We start from the raw sequence: 18,551 nt of genomic DNA, 5'->3' as shown, positions 1-18,551 counted from the left end.
TACATTCCAAGGGGAGGCACAATGTAGCTTATAGCTCTGCTTTTCTCATTTGGTCATTTATTCATTCACTTATCTCTTGTCTGGTTTACTCTACTGTCCTCCTAACTGGTCTCACTCATTTTGCTTTTGCTAGATACTACCTAGAAGTAGAGACATTTGAGAGAGTTTTGAAGGATAGGTAGCAATTATACAGGCAAAGTTGAGGATGGGTCAGGAGAGCAGATCAGCATTTCAGTCAGAGCGAACAATGCCTACGAAGGCAAGGATTTTCTTAAAAATCATGAGTTTTAAGTCGGTGGGGGAGAATCATGCAGTTGGTATAGCTGGTGAGTAATTTGGGTGGTGGACACTGATGAGAGTCTATAAAAACAGATGAGGTTCAGATCATGATGTTTCTTTTATGCTAAGCTTTCAGGTTGACTTGTACCTTGATAGAAATGGGCATAATATTGTGTACTTCATTGGGATATTTTAATTTCAGTTTGATAATATTATGTAAAGGAGCCAAGGAAACTGCAAGGTGCTAAACAAACAGAAGTTATACTCTGAGGAAAATGAAATCATTTTGAAAATTCTAAAGTCATATATCCATATAAGACAGCAAAACTAATTTTTAAAAAAATCTCAGAATTCTGGAATTCTATTATTCAGTTGAAACACACAATACATTCATTATTTAATGTTCAACTTAATTGCACTACAAATTAGTTTTAAGCAATTACTCAGCATCTCAGGCATCTCAGGGGATAGGAAGGTAAGTAAGTTCAACTTCCTCACCTTGAGGAACGTATGGTCTGGTGAGAATGATAGACAATACAGGACAAATTATAAACTTAGAACTTCTGGAATCCAAAGATGGAATCTTAAATCTAAAATCTGAAATTAACCCCCAGCATAATTTCTTCCTGAATTAAATGATGCAAAAGAGAAAATTTTATACCCTGCTATCAATTAGCAAATGGTGCCACCCACACAGGAAGAGCGTCAGAAAAAAAAAAAAAAAAAGGCAGCCACTGAGAGCGAGAAGGAGAGGTTCTCCTTAATTTACTAGGCACATACTTTTTGAATTGGAGGTTATGACTCATTACTGGTTCAAGAAATTAATTCAAAAGGATATGACTATTATTAAAATGTTAACTAGAATAAAAACTATCAAAATGCAACAAATGGAGTAAGGATTTGTATGGTTGGTGATACTTCTGTTTCACTTTACATACTTGCCATGAGTCATGAGTAAAACATATTTCTTACTGTGGGTGCAGTAAAAAGTTCAGATATACAAACCCCGACCAGGTCTGGGGCCCTGTGGATCATTTTCATAGCCTTTCTGCCCCCCTACCAAAGCACGTGATGCCCTTTCTCCTCTCTACTCTCGTTAGCATTGTCTGGCATGTGGAGGGGTGACTGTCTATGTACACGATGGTTGTGACCATTGATGTTATCTTGTAGTCTAATATTCTTGAATATTTTAATTGAAGTAGCAAACTAAGTATAAGTTACAATTCAACCACATAAGTTGCTACGATACTAATTATTTAACCGAGTGGGCAGTCAACTGATGGTAGAAAGCGTCTCTTCATATAAGTTCCTACGTATGGAATGTTAGAGTTTATCCCTCTTACAGGGAGCTAGAATACGCTTTGGACATCAACAGCATGGCAACTTTTAATCCATCAGGAGGTCCCATAGATTCTCCTTCCAACCACTTTGCATCAGCTCCACAGACACCAACATGTCCCATTAGGCTTTACTGCAGTTACTTCTTCCTAGTCTTATTGCTTCCTCTCTCGTTTCTCCACTCCTCTGCTCAAACCCCTCCAATAGACTTTTAAATAAAAATCTTAAAATAAAATGCAAGCTGTTTACAGTGGCCAACATGGCCTGCATAATCTGGCTGTGCCTATCACTCTAACCTCATTATCATGCTTGCATTGGTGTGCCAGTTATTTATTTTTGCCTCTTAACTCCAAATTCATCTTTTCTGCTTGCTCTGTGAAAATGGATTCGGGTCCTTTAAATATTTTTCTGTTGACAGCTGGCACGATGTTAAGCGTTGTCAGTAGAGGGAATGGAAGAGGTATTGCAAGAGGAAAGAATTCTGCTTCCTGGTTCTGACTTCCTGTGCCCAGCTCCTATCGTGATCAGTGGCCGGCAGCACCCAGGGGCCAATAGCTCCCCTGGCACATCCCGTTTCAGGAAGTTCTGTAGCAAAGTGCCACTACTAAGAGGCCCCCCCATGAACAGCTTTCCCTAGCACCCTAGAGAGTGGATTTCTGACAAGTTCCAGGGGGCAGATTTCCAGCAAGTTCCCCTGATACAGCACCACGCAGACTTCTCTGCCATTCAGTGAGGTGTGACTCCATCCTCTCCAACAAGGTCTGGATCTCAGTCCTGGAGGGGCTTCTTCCTTGGGTGTTGTGTCTGAGCTTCAAAGTCAGTGACTGATCCATTATATCTGCTATTTCTATGTTCTTTAGAATTCTCTTTACTTCTTACTAGCTGGTCCCTCATTACCCCAATCCCCCAATCCTCTGTTATACTTAATAATTCACTATATTAAACTTGCACTGTTCAAATTACTGTGTGGTTTCTCCTTCCTGATGGGACCCATCTGGATACATCTGGTAGTTGTGCTCTACTTACACTGACCTTCTTACTACCCCTGAATACATCACGCTTTTGCCTGCTTCAGAGCTTTTCTCTATGTGGAAATTTCTATCCTTATGACCTAAGCTTTATCTGGGTTCTGTTCCAATGTCATCTTTTCAGAGAGGTCTTTCCTAACCATTATGGGAAATGGCTTCACTCTCCCACTATTCATCTCTTCATCTTGTTCTAATTTTCTTCATAGCACGTGGCATGACTTGAAATTATATTCTATTTTGTTTACACGCTTATTGCCTGTCTTCATTTATTTGAATAAACTGATAAACTTCAGAAATGGATTCAAAAAGATGGTGAAATCAATGGCTTTTGTACATACAAGCAGTAAACATTTTGAAAATGTAAATAAGAAAGGCCTTTTCAGGATTTCCCTGGTGGCACAGTGGTTAAGAATCTGCCTGAAAATTTGGGGCACACGGGTTTGATCCCTGGTTCGGGAAGATCCCGCATGCCATGGAGCAACTAAGCCTATATGCCACAACTACTGAGCCTGCATGCCACAACTACTGAAGCTCATACACTCTAGGGTCCACGTGCCACAACTACTGAGCCCACATGTTGCAACTACTCAAGCCTGCACACCTAGAGCCCGTGTTCCACAACAAGAGAAGCCACTGCAATGAGAAGCCCATGTACATAACTTATTAATACATTCAAATTTAAATAATATTTGACCTAACAAACTGAAGATAAATATCCACTCCAAAAAGTAAGGGAAAGAAAGATCAATTTAACATCAGTTGGTATCAGTTTAGGTAGGGAATATCTAACACTCAACATAAGATTTGATCATTGTCCTATATTATGGTTTACAAACCACTGAAAAAAAAAATCAGTATCAGGATATATTAGGAAGGATTGCACAGGCACTAAACAAGTTAGCCTAGAACATCAACCCACAAACTAAAAGAGAATGGTAATACAAGAAGCCGGCGACACTTGGAAACCACTATGAACAGTACTATAGAACATTTAAAAAAATCTTAATAAACAAAAAGACAAACTATAATCATTGGAATAAATACTCAATTCTATAAAGATTTCCACTCTTTATAGGTGGAACCCATAAGTTTAATGTAATTCTCTTTTGTGTTCTGTACCCAGTTTCAATGTGTGGAGGTAGGAAGGGAGTGTTTCCCACACCACCAGCAATTCTCTGGACACCGACTGGATGTCCTACAATATAACTCAGTTCTGACACCTCCTCCCTGGAGATAATGTCAGATTCTACAGGTTAAGGGTTCAGTGCTACAAGACTGCTCCCACTCCACTTCAGACACCAGTCACAAGTCCAGGCTGTTACCAGTGCTTCTGACCTACTAGCTCTAGATTGGAGGTTCCCACAACCCCTGCCCCAGGACTTCAGCTTCCAGCTGCAAGTCCAGGTTGTTACCTGTACTTCTGCATGACTGGCTACAAATCAGATGTTCCCATGGTCCCCTCCTTGGGTTTAATTAATTCACTAGAGAGGCTAACAGCATTCAGGAAACTCATGTACTCACTAGATTATCAGTTTACTATAAAAGGATATAACTCAAGAACAGCCAGACAGAAAAGATGCATAAGGCAAGGTATGGGGAAAGGGCACGGAGCTTTCATGCCTTCTCCAGCCTCGCCACTGTCCCAGCACTTCCATGTGTTCACCAGCCTGGAAGCTCTCTGAACCCTCTCTGTTGGGTTTTTATGGAGGCTTCATTACATAGGCACGATTGATTAAATCACTGGCCATTGGCAACTAATTCAAACTCCAGTCTGTCTCCCCTTTTGGGAGGTCAGGGGTGAGGCTAAAATTTCCAACCCTCTAATCACGTGATTAGTTCTCCTGGCAGTCAGCCCTTACCCTCAGATGCTGTCCAAAAGTCACCTCATTAACATAACAAAAGACACCTTTGTTCCTCTCATCACTTAGGAAACTCTAAGGGGTGTAGGATCTTTGTACCAGAAACAAGGACAAAGACCAAATATCATATATTTCTTTTTATAAATCACAATATCACAAATTCTAACCAAAATTCCAAAGGGATTTATCTTTTATAAATCAATTATACTGTTCTGAAATTTAACTGGATGGATGAAAAAAAGTTTGGTAGTAATTAAGAAAGGTTTAACAGGAAGTATAAAGAGTATAAATTGCCAGATATTAATCTGTGTTTTACAACAATAATATTTAGCCAAGATTTACCATTTCAATGGTAGCCATATAATAGAAAATTTCCTTCCAATAGAAGAAAAAAGGAGATTAGAGAAAACTCAATCAGTTAACAGGCAGAGCAGAAGAGAAAAAAGAAACATAAAAAGCAGAGTATATAAAAAGCACAAAATAAAATAAAATGGAAAATATAAATCCAAAATGGCAGTTATCAAAATAAATACTGAATACATTCATGGGATAAAAGACAAGAATGTTCACATTGGATTTAAAAAACAAGGTTTAGTCACATGCTAATTACAAAAGAAAATCCTAAAAGTTGAGGGCACAGAAGTTTAAGAAGGGAGAGAATGGGTATAGATATGCAAATATAACTAAAAGGAAGTTGGTGTAGCAATAATAAAAAATAAACTTTGAGGTAAAAGTATTATTAGATATAAAGATTGTCACCATAATGTTAAAAGAAAAACTTAGGAAGCTATGCTAATTCTAAACATGTATTGTACATACCTAACAAGAATGCTACCAAATGCTTAAAGCAAGATCTGAGAGACTTGTAAGGGGAAAATAGACAAATAAATAATAGTAGTAGTATTTTAACACACATTTTCTAGCAAATAGTAGATCAAGCATACAAAGATTAGTAAGAATATAGGAGATCTGAATAACACACTTAACATTATTTTCTTGTACCTTGCAGTGTTTACAAATGAAGTCTCAAAAGAAACTGAAAACTCAACATCTCACATAAACCTAGTACTCTAACCATAGTTGAATTCCAGTAGAAACTAATAGCAAAAAGAAAAGCTCTAATCAGTTAGCAAATTTAGAAATACACTTTGAAATAACTCATGGGTCAAATAAAAAGTTACAATTAGAATTTTTAAAATATTACATGGAATGATAATGATTCCACATATGAAAACGTGTGAGATACAGATAAAGTGGAATGAGAGGAACATTTAGAGATCTACATGCTTATAGCAGGATAAAGGAAACATAATGAAGTGAAAAATAATGAAGTAACCATCTACTTCAATAGGTTAAAAAAAAGTAAATAAACCCCCAAACAGTACAGAATAAAAAAAGATAAAATAGGAGCATATACTAATGAAATATTAAACAAAGATAGATAGGATTAACAAAAACAAATGTTATTTCTTTGATAAAACTAATAAAAATTAATCAAGAAATGTAGTAAAATGTATGATCAAAATACTATCACTGAAAAAGCAGACATAACTAGATATGGTGATGGTTTCAAAAATGTGGGAAAACACTATGAACAATGGAATTAAAAGTTTGAATACCTACATGAACACATATTTATCCAACCAAACTGATTCAAGAAGAAATTAAAACCTAAATAGACCCACCACCTTTAAAAATTGAACAGTGGTAAATAAAATTTATTTTAAAAATATATCAAGCCCAGAAGGTTTACAGCCAAATTTCATTAAACATTAAGGAAACAGGTGTTTCTAGTTTTATACAAAGTGTTCCAAAGACAGAAAAAAGAGGGAACATTCTTTTCATGAGGCTATTATAAATTTGCTACTGAAACCAGACAAGAACAGAGCAGGAAAGGAAAACGAAAAGCCACACTCATTTATGAGCACAATGTAAAAATAATAAAACACTAACAAACTACATCCAGCAATGCACAAATTGGGTCTTCCCCAGGAATTTAAGGATGATTTATTATTAGAAAATCTATTAATTTACTACCTAAAAAGATTATAGGAGAACATGTCCACAGGATTTTCTTAATAGGTGCACAAAACCTTTTATAAAATTTATTATTAATTTATTAAAGTCAATAACAAAAATTAGAAAAGAGCTATAATAATAAGACTGTAGAATATTGGTAGAGTCAGGCAAATAGGGAGATGCAAAAGAATGGAGAGCCTCAAAATCATACACTAACATATGTGGATACTGACACTGATACTCAATAAAGTTACAAATCTGCAGGAAAATAACTGTTTAAGAAATGCTGAGGGAAAAAATGAGTCATTCATGTGGAGAAACCAAATCCCTATTTCATACCACCATGTATCAAAAAAAGCCAACTTTAGATGAACTGGAGACATAGCAAAGGCAAAACAGAAGAAAACTATGGAGAAAATATTTATAACCAATATGAAAGGATTCTTAAAGAAGATAACATCCTCAACTATTTTAAGAGAGTACTGATAAATATGACTACTTCAAATGCAAAACTTCTATTAAAAAACATAAACAAAGTGAAAAATCTACAAAATATAAAAGATAATTGCAATGTATTTAGCCTACAGAGGATTATTCTTCTCATTAATAAAGAATGCCTATAAATCAGTAAGAAAAAGACAAGTAGCTCAAATGGAGCAAAGGGTATGGAAGGAAATTTCACCAGAAAGAAAACCTAAAGAGAGAATAAACATAAAGAGATACGCTATTTCATGAATAATCAGGGAAATGTAGACTTAGACCACAATGAGAGATCACCTCACACCCATCAGATCTGTGAGACTATAGAAGCCTGAAGACAGTAAGAAATGCTGAGGGTGCAAATACACAGGAACGCTCATACACTGCTGGTAAACCCTTTCAGGGTGCAATTTGGTGATATCTCGTAAATTTTACAGTGTCCCTGTCTTATGATCCAGAAATTCTACCTTAGAGAAACCCTTGTACACAAGGAGACATGCACAAGAATGTTTATTGTAGCAATTTCGTTACAGTAAAAACCTAGAGAACATTCTCAAAGTCAGCCAAAGGAGAATAGGCAAGTAAATGCTAGTACGTATATTCATTTAACAAAAATTAATTAGGTGTTATATGATCTACCAGGCTGGGGTGCTTGTAATGTTCTATTTTATCTGGGTGCTGATTACTCTAGTGTATTCACCTATGAAAATACATAAAACTAACCACTTGGGTGTTGTGTACTTTTCTCTGTGTTTCTTTAGAGAATTTTAGCCAACTAAGATCTTGAACTTTATCAATATGGACTAAATATCCACTATTTATATATACAGAAACTCTATCCATATGTACACTATATTTTATATAATATACATATATATTTATACACACTTATACAGAACTCTGTACATCTATTATATATAACATAAATATATAATAAATATATAATGTAAATATTTATATATGTAATTTATATTATTTATATATATAGTTTTACACAAATGTCTCACCATCCTCTGGATGATGTGTTAGACTGTTCTTTCAAAATACTTTATTATCTAACTTTTCATTATGTAATCATTTTATTTAAAAGGCTGAGTTTCAGAATTGTGAACTGCTGAGTTTTCAGAAGAAGTATGAGGGTTGGATTCAAAATTAAGGTTCTCATCTTTGGGCAGGATATCTCTTATTTGCCTCCAACCCCTGCTCCACAACCCCATCCACTTTCCACGCTTCTCTACCTCCATGTCCAGAAAGACTGGTCTGTATAGACTCTATAGAAGGCTCCCATGCCTTTGGCTCCAGGGTGAATTCTGCAAAAGGAGGCTCCCACAGGAGATGGGAAGGAAGGACAGTGATTTTCTCCCCAAGACTCCTCCCTCCCAGAGATCTGCTGAGGGCTCACACTGTGACCTAGGACTGATGTGACCACGGTAGGTCACAGATCTTATTAATCACTCTCTCCCTACAGCTGTTCCCTTGCATTGCCCACTCAGACTTGGAGCCTCCTGGTGGGCCTCCTGATGGCACTCTCCCTGCAGTACTGCACTAGCTCTTGTGGTTTCGCTACATCCTATCTAAACCTTTGTAAATAGCCCTTTTTAATCTCTTCTCAAATTACCAGTCTATCACTTGTTTCCTCCTGAGAGCCTGACTGGTTATGTTCCCAAGCCCAGTTTGAGGGAAAGTAACAACCTTGATTCTCATGTCTACCATTTTCCTAAGTGGCCTTCACCACTCTTCCCTCCCACCCACCCCACTCCATTTCTCATTTTTTAAAAAGCATGGACTAACCCACTCCTCTCAGCCTATCATTCATACCTAGAATAAGAGGATTTTTTTTTTTCAGTGCTTTACTCTTGGATTTATAAAGAAAAGACAAAGTATGAGGTTGGCTTGGCTACCGGCTGGGTAATTTTAAGTCCTCAAGCATTTGTGACAGTCATTTGACTTTTTATAAGAGCCTGTTGTTTTCTTGACTAGGCTGCGGTGATGAAGGCAGACATTAGTAGTTCAACAGATTTCCATCCCCCCCATTGGACTAGCTATCTTTACCCTTTACCTTTTGCCCCACACCACAGTGTCCCCAAATATTTCTAGTTAGTAAATTAGTTTAGAAAGGTCCATAAATAATTTCAAATCCCTAGAGCAGTGTTCTATATAGTGATATGTCAATGTAATGTTTCTGTGAGAATTTGCAGACTCCCAAGTCTTATCCCAAACTTAACTAAACAAGAATTGTTGGTGATAGAACCCAGGAATCTTTATTTTAAACAATATCTCCAGGTAACCTTTTTTTTCTTATTGAAGTATAGTTGATTTACAATATTGCATTCATTTCAGGTGTATAGCAAAGTGATTCAGTTTTGTATATCTATATTTTTTTCAGATTATTTTTTGTTAGAGGTTATTACAAGATATTGAATATAATTCTCTGTGCTATATAGTAAATCCTTGTCGCTTATCTATTGTATATATAGTAATTTGGATCTGTTCATCCCATATTCCTAATTTCTCCAGGTAATTCTTAAACATTCTTAATAAGATTGGAGGGCAACTGCCCTAGAGAAACAAATAATGCATGACTTTTGTACTTTTAAACAACATCCAAAACAATTCCTATATGGAAACACTAACTGCAATGATATGTTGGTAGTTTTGTCCCTGAGGGTGCCAGATGACTATATTTCTGTCTTTACACACAAAATTTATTTGACTGAAAGTAATTACTACTGTACAGTTGAGTCTCATAGTCACTAACTACTTCCTAACATATCAGTTCTGCTGATAATCAGATCTTCAACAGCAAGACTCCACCAATATACGGCTGCAATCAGAGACTAAAAACGAGTCTATAACTTAGGCAATCAAAATTTGTTAAGTAAATTCACATTTCAGTTACTTAATATTTAAAGAGATTCCGAAACAAGAATGAAGTTAACAGGCCATTCTATAGCAAATATTTATAATGTGAAGTACCTTCATTTTATCAAGTACAAGTTTATTTGGCTTAAAAGTGTGAGCTACACTGGGGTGAGTAGTCAATAAAAGGCAAGAATAATCAATCTTTTTTTTTTCATTTAGGACAGGATTATCAGACAATCAACTTGTCACTAAGTAACCAATAAAAGTCATTTTACTTAACTAATCAACTATCCACCTAATTAAATGTGAGAAAAAATTTACATAAGTGAATAAGGATGGTATGGGGACAGCTCATTGTATGATATGATAGGAGAGTTATTTCCAACTCTAATATTCTATGATTCTGTAAGTTATTTTGCAGAAAAAAGTGAAAATTTTATGAAAGTATGAATACAAGTTTTATTCTAAATGGTATATGTAAAAGTAATGAAGAGAAGTATATATACCAAAAAAAAGATGTTTATATCTACCTGATGAGCTCATGGATAATTTTCAATTTTTTAAAGATATTTTATACCTTTAAATTTTTTTCTATAATTAGCACATACCTCTTTGATATGTGTAGAATACATTATGACCAAAAAAGACTGTCAAAAAAAGGTAGGAACTGCTTTAGTGAATTTTCCAAGCAACTATAGCTTTAAGGAAACCAAGTTATTATTAATTAGGGTTGGGAGATGCTAGTAGAATGCATCCGAAGCAAAAAAACACTTTGGAAATAACAGACAATCTATGGAGGAAGAGAACTGTGGAAATTAGTCCTGACCCTATGCAGTATTTAATGAAGCAGAAATTAAGTCTATGCATATGGTAATTAAAGATGAAATCTGACATTAATTTTAAAAAACTAGCTACCTGTTCTCTGACTGCAGAGTTCCAGGAAGAGTGATGTTCAGTTCAGTCAAGGTCAGGGCAAAAGAGATGGTAAATTGGATTTCTTTGATATAAGAGGACAGCTTTTGTTCCTAGGATATTTGCATTGTTTTGTTATTAAAGTTCTCTTTATTTCTGATTAATACATGAACTCCTCCAGTGCAGACACATTAACATTAGCATTTTCTGAAAGGTCTACCTTGTGACTCATTTCCATGGCAACCAGTCCCTGCAGCTAGGCAAAGAGAAGACATAATTCATTTTTTCTAAAGTGCCACCGAGTTCATATCTAATTCACACGTGTAGGTTTATGTGTGCTATGGGTGACTGTGTGCATATATGTGTCGATGAATGCATATACACATAGATGATTGACTGTGGCAATATCAGAGAGTGGGAAAAACAATGTCTTTCCACAAATAGGAAACCTTGGACATTATAGCTGGCTTTGTCTTTACAGGCAAATCAGAATAAAGCCATTAACACTGAGTTTTGGCAGAGGAAAGAAAGATCATTTGTTATTTATATTTGCAAATTTCCAATGCTTACTATGGTTGAGAAAAATTATGTAAGAAATATAAGTTCCTGGGTATTTTATGACCTCAATATTTCACCCTAACATTGTTTTTCACAATTGTTTAAAGTCAGGCAGAAGCATAGTATTTGAGGTAAGAAATCACTTACATTTAAATTAAACTCCTTGGAATGTGTGTAGAACAGAATTAGTAAAGAAGAAATATGAGGATACTTAATGACTGATATAAAGAAAATACAGATATATAGTCATAATAATTATATATAAAATGATGGTGACATTGTAATCATTATTGTTTATTGTAATTAGCTTCCATAATAGCCCCCAATGATCCCTGCTTCCTGGTATTCACCCCCTTGTGGAGTCTCCTCTCACACTGTACTAGGGTTGGTTCGTGTGATACACAGAATATAGCAGAAGTGATGGCATGTCACCTCAGTGATTAGGTTATAAAAGACACTGAAGTTTCCATCTGGAGATTAGGTTATAATAGACAGTGAGACTTCCATCTTGGTTCCTCACCCTCTTTCCTGGGTAACTTGTTTTGGGGGAAGCCAACTGCCAGGTCATGAGGAACTCTATGAGGAGGCCCAGATGTTGAAGAACTGAACCCTTTGGTCAACAGCCATATGAGTGACCTTGAAAGTAGACACTCCAGCCCATTCAAGTCTTCAGATGACTGCAGCTCTGGCCAGTATCTTGAGAGACCCTGAGCCACAACCACTTAGCTAAGCTGTTTCTGGATTCGTGATTCTCAGAAACTATGTGAGATAGTAAATTTCTTTCATTTTAAGCTGCTAAGAAATTTGGGTATCTTGTTGTACAGCAATTGTAGCGAATACAGATTTTGGTACCAAAAATAAACATGAAAAAGAAGTGGCAAGAGAGAAGTGGGGAAAGGTAAGCTTGGTCATGAATGATCATGAAGACTTAACATATGCTGACCAAGGAGTTTGAAATGTATCCTAAAAACTATGGGTAGCCACTGAAGATTTGTTAGCAAGGGAATAGAATGATCAGATATGTATTTTAAATCACTTTCGTAACATCATATAGATAATGGTTTAGAAGGAGGCAACACTGAATGTAGAGATACCAGTTAGGATCACTTGCAGAAATCCAAATAAGAGATGATAAGGATCTGAACTAAGGCAGTGACTATGAGGTTGGAGAGAAGGAGAGGATTTGAGAGACATTAATAAGGCAGAATGTAAAGGACTTGGAGTGGAGTAAACCTCACATTTTTGACTAAGATGTGTGGGTTGATAGTGGTGCCATCTACTGAAATAGGGAAGATACGGGAATGCATTTGGTTTTAGACAGGCTGAGTTTGAGGTACAGAAAGAGCTTTCTATCAGTCTCTTGATTACATGGGTTTGGAGCCTAAAAGAGTTGTCTAGATGGGATATCTTTTGAGGGTCATCATCACATTGTGAGTCATTGAAACTATGGCAGTGAATAAGACCACTCAGAGGGAGAATGTGGGAGGAGAGGGAAACGGCAACAGTAAGAGGAGGGCCATGGAGGAGAAGGCAAAGAAAAAGTCTATAAAGATTCAATTTGAAAGGTAAGGAAAACAACAACAGAGTATAATGTGAAAAAAGTCAAGGAGGAAGTGTCAGAAGTGTAGAGTGGCCACCGGGGTTAAAGTGTTAAAAGATGTAGTTAGATAAGGACCAAATAGAGGCTGAGTTTCAGACCTGTTGGGAGAGGTCAGGGGAAGGTGATGCTAAGCATTTGTTCCTGAAAATGACTAATTCTGGCAAACCACCACAACACTTTCTCCTTTAATGAGGGATCAAGAAGAACCGAGGCTTCCATAAAAACATAATTAAGGAGATGGGTAGCTTGCTATAGGAACTCCACTGTGCTCCCCCTAAAGACCTACCTTCTCATGGAAGAGGAGTGAAGAGTGTGGACCGTGTAACTGTCTAGATTGAGCTCAGATCTAGCTCTTCTACTCTCTAGCTGTGTGTCCTTGAGTGAGTCATTTAATCTCTCTAAGCTTCAGTTCCTCATCTTTAAAAGAGAAACAATGCCTTCTTTGCATGGCTGGAAGATTAAACTCATCCGCTTATTCAGTGCCCTTCACTAGGCCATGTGCCTGGCACTAGAGATAGAGCAATGAGTAAAAGAGATTTGGTCCCTCTGCTAATGGATTTTACAGTCTAGTGAAGGAGATAGCTAATCACACAGGTCTTTAAATTACAATTGCCATTTGTACCATAAGAGAAAACAGGGAGTTCTGTGATTGTATTTAAAATCTGCCAAAGCCTCTCTAGGAAGTAAGGAAATGCTATTTAAATTGAGTCTTGAAGAATGAGGAGCTGGTTAAGTAAAGAGAGATGGAAGAACCATCCAGGCAGACGGAATAACATACTCCAAATCTCAGAGCTAAGAGGAAGTACGATGCGTGTGAAGAACTCAGAAGATGTTGGAATCTAGTGACGTGAATGTGAGTAATTACACAATGTTAGACAGGAGAACTAGACAGCAGCTAGATAATGTGGAGCTTTGAGGGGTATTTCAAGGATTTTGAATTTTATCTTGATAGCAGTGGGCAGCCTTTGAAAAAGTTAAAGTGTAGGAGTGGCATGATTAATTTTTTTCTTGACTCTGTATGTCCTCTGTTGGGTGGTGACAAGAGTGAATAAGAGAAGTTTAATAAGTAGGCTGTTGCAGGACTCCAGGCAGGAGGTGATGAATGGCTTGGATAATGGTGGTGGCCATAGAGGTAGGTGGAAGTAAGCAGATTCAGAATATTTTTATATGTGATTTTTCTCAGTCTTCCTTATATCATAAATTTAATAACTACTCATAGAGTTGCTCAACTCCAAAACCTAAGTTACGCTTGATTCTTTTCTTTTTCTCACTCTTCACATCCAGTCATGTCAGCTCTACCTTAAATATATCTCAACTGCTACCTCATCCTTTCCACCCCTGCTACCACCATCCTAACCAAGCCACATCCTCTCTCACCTGGACCGTGGCAAATGTCTCCTAACTAATCTCTGTGTCTACTTCTGCTTTCCAAGCCTATTTTCATAAACCATCTGGAGTGATATTTAAAAAGTATAATTCAGTTAATGTCAGTCCACTGCTCAAACAACTCCAATGACTTTTCATCACACCTGGAACAAAATTCAAACTTCTTACCATGGCTTTCTGGCTCCTCTGTGATCTGACCCCTAATAACCACACTTTGGTTTGATTCCCTACACCTTAACCCCCTGCTCACCACTAGCCCCTGGTCACACTGGCCTCCCTTCCATTCCTGGAACTGAGCTTATTCCCACTTCAAAGCTTTTAGACTTGTTCCCTCTGCCTGGATTGCTCTTCCCAGATCTTCCTGAGGCTGTCTCCTTCATATCATTTAGGACTCTATGAAAAAGAGCCCATTTCCCATCCCTTTGCTTTGGTTTTGCCTTCTTAGTCCTAGAGTAACCTGAAAATATTTTTACTTATTTATGCATTTACTCTCTTTTATCTGTCTATCTTTTTAGAAAATGAGCTCTTTGAGGATAAGAACTTTGACACTGAAACAACCCTAGTGTCTAGAATACACTTAAAAGATATAGAAATGAATGAATAAATGAAAATTTAGACAAAACTATGAATGTGAAGACCCTAGTTCTGTTTTTTGGCACACAGGAGACATCCAACAACAGGTAGTTCCTGTTGTTATTCTCTTTAGTCTGTGTAGTAAGGAGCTACTATTTCCCCAGATATGATTAAATTATACCGTTGATAACTTGGTTAGTGAGTTATTGTCACCAAATAAAACGAGAGTCTTGGTGTGTGGAGGGGTCATCATGGTGGTTACTTTTGAATAAGTGGAACAGTAATATGAGAAGAGTCTGTACATACTCAAAAGGACTATGACGGATACACTTTGGGGAGCCACCCCTGCTTCCCACCTGATGGTGGTCACACTCTTTATAATCCTCTTTTCTTGAGTTTGGGCAGGGCCTGTGACTTTCATATAACCTATAGAATAGGGCAAAAGTAATGGCATGTCACTCCTGTGATTAGGTTATTTTATATGACAACGATAATGAGATGTCACTCCTGTGATTATGTTATATTATAAGGACTGTATAGGCAGACTGGAATTAGAGAGGACTTCTCTCCCTTGCTGGTTTTAAGGAAGTAAGCTGCCATGTTGTGAGGTAGCCTGTGGAGAGGCCACATGGCAATGAACTGTGGGTGGCCTCTAGGAACGGAGAGCAGCCCCCAAATAATAGCCAGCAAGGACACAGGGCCCTCAGTCCTGCACCCACAGGAAATGAATTCTGTCAACAACCTGAAAAGGCTTGTAAGTGGATCTCTCCTGAGTCAAGCCTGTGATGAGACTGCAGTCCATCCTGACACCTGGATTTCAGTCTGGTAAGACCCTGAAGCAGAGTCCAGCTAAACTGTGCCTGGATTTCTGAAGTACAGAAATTTTGAAATAATAAATGTATGTTGTTTTAAGCCAGTAAGTTTGTTGTAATTTGTTACATAGCAATAGAAAACTAATACAAGAACCATATACAGAAACTAAAGAAAAGCAAAATTTAGTCAAATATAAAAAGGACATGCCAGGGCTTCCCTGGTGGCGCAGTGGTTGGGAGTCTGCCTGCCAATGCAGGGGACACGGGTTCGAGCCCTGGTCCGGGAGGATCCCACATGCCGCGGAGCAGCTGGGCACGTGAGCCACAATTACTGAGCCTGCGCGTCTGGAGCCTGTGCTCCGCAACAAGAGAAGCCGTGATAGTGAGAGGCCCGCGCATCGCTATGAAGAGTGGCCCCCGCTTGCCGCAACTAGAGAAAGCCCTCGCACAGAAACGAAGACCCAACACAGCCAAAAATAAATTAATTAATTAATTAAAAAAAAAAAAAGGACATGCCAAATACATATATATGTATGTATAACTGAATCACTTTGCTGTAAATCAACTATACTTCAATTATTTAAAAAGGCCATTAAATAGAGTTATCTAAAAATGAAATGAGTATCATCTGAGAGTACTAACTTTCTCACTGCTGAAAGTGTTCAAGTGGTTAAAATGTGGTTAGTTTATCAGCAAGGAGACAGGAGATTGGATTGGTTACCCTCACAGGGTTCCTGCCACATTAAAAATGATATGATTTTAAGAATGAATTATCACCATTGTCCTGGCACAGTAAATCCTGTGGATAAACACAAACAATCCCTGCTTACACAACTAAAGTTGCTGTCAAAATTTCATATCCCCAACCAGCAAAAGCTTATTCAACGGAGCCACTTGCTTTTAAAGTCCAAAATAAAGGCACAAAAATAAACTCTTTTCATTTTGCTTTTTGAAAGCACAACATAGTGTTTTGGCTAAAAAGCAATTATATTCATTTGGTTCCATGCTTTCAACAATTCTAAGAAATCTTAAAAAAAAAAAAACACTATACACGGGGAGGGGGAAGGGTAAGCTGGGATGAAGTGAGAGAGTGGCATGGACATATATACACTACCAAATGTAACAGCTAGCTAGTGGGAAGCAGCCGCATAGCACAGGGAGATCAGTTCGGTGCTTTGTGACCACCTAGAGGGGTGGGATAGGGAGGTGGGAGGGAGACGCAAGAGGGGGGGATATGGGGATATATGTATATGTATAGCCGATTCACTTTGTTATAAAGCAGAAACTAACACACCATTGTAAAGCAATTATACTCCAATAAAGATGTTAAAAAAATAAAAATAAAACACTATACCCATGTGGCCTGGTTCTGGTGCCAAAAGGAGGTAGATCATTTTAAAATTACCTACAAAAAGGCAAGTTAATACTGAGAGGAAATATCTGTGAATCTTTTCTCTGGGGGTGAGGGAGGTATAAGGACTTGTATCCAGAATACATTAAAAACTCCTACAATTCAATAATAAGAAGACAAACAACTCAGTTAAAACTTGGGCAACGGTTTGAATAGGTATTTCACCAAAGAAGATATTCAGATAGCTAACAAAGACATGAAAAAATACTTAACATCATTAGGTGTTAGGGAAATGTAAATTAAAGCCACAATCAGATCCCACGTCACACCCACTAGAGTGGCTATAATAAAAAGACAACAACGAGTTCTGCCGAAGATATAGAGAAAAATGAACCCTCATACATTTCTGGTGGGAATGTAAAATGGTGCAGCCATTTTGGAAAACAGTTTGATAGTTCTTTAAAAAATTAAACATAAATTTACCATACAACCCGGCAATTCCACTCCTAGGTATCTACCCAACAGAATGAAAAACATTTGCCCATCCAAAAACTTATACGTGAATGTTCATCGAAGCATTATTCACAATAGGCAAAGAGTTAGAAACAACCTAAACATCCATCAACTAACGAATGGATAAACAAAATGTAATACATCCATACAACAGAATACTATTCAGCAAAAATAGGAATAAACTGTTTGTACATGCTATGATCTAAAACACTGTGCTGAAGGAAAGAAGTCAGATGCAAAAGACTGCAGATGGTATGATTCCACTTATTTGAATTATCCAGAATTGCAACTATATATAGACAAAAAGCACACTAAGCAATCAGTGTTTGAAATGGGCACAGGGGATGCTTTTGGGTGATAGAAAATGTTCTGAAATTGAATTGTGTTGATAATTGTACAATTTTGTAAATTTGCTAAAAATCATTAAATTGTACACTTAAAATGGGTTAATTTTATGGTATGCAAATTAAACCTCAATAAAACTATTTTAAAAATACCTCCTTTTAAAATACTATCTACTAGACAATAACGTCATTTGAAAACAGGGATATACAAATGGTCTCAGGGACCCTCCTCTCCTAGGTGGAGTTTATAGTTGGGTACAAAGGCAAACCTCATGAATCCAGGCTTTCATAATTTTATCGGGGAGTAGGAAGAAGTGGATTAATGTTTGCCCCTAGGGAAGGCATCGGTAAATAACGTCACTATGACACAAGCTAACAGAGGCAGCCTTGGAATATTTACAAAGAACAGACTTTGGAATTCCCTGTGAGTACTTTAGAAGCACTCATTTTTTAATACAAGGATCTGCTGGTATAAAGTATTTTTATACATTAGAGCAGATCATTTCACACTCCTGCAACATAATCTTTTGATAGCATCATTTGTTTCTGCATCAAAATGTTTAAAATATTATTCAGTTCAGACATCGCATTGAATCAGACATGTCTTTCCACATCTACCCGAGTGTGTTTAAATGAG

General features: G+C 37.1%; 1 protein-coding gene across 3 annotated transcripts in view; it reads right to left on the bottom strand.

Annotated features, from left to right (window-relative positions):
• The window catches only part of UNC80 (unc-80 homolog, NALCN channel complex subunit), a 233,754-nt gene that overhangs the window by 195,709 nt on the left and 19,494 nt on the right, over positions 1–18,551 (bottom strand). The gene's annotated exons all lie outside the window — the stretch shown is intronic.

Source organism: Balaenoptera ricei, chromosome 7, assembly GCF_028023285.1.
Source record: "Balaenoptera ricei isolate mBalRic1 chromosome 7, mBalRic1.hap2, whole genome shotgun sequence".
In the NCBI taxonomy this organism is placed as follows: Eukaryota; Metazoa; Chordata; class Mammalia; order Artiodactyla; family Balaenopteridae; genus Balaenoptera; species Balaenoptera ricei.
This window is presented reverse-complemented; position numbering and strand designations above follow the sequence as displayed.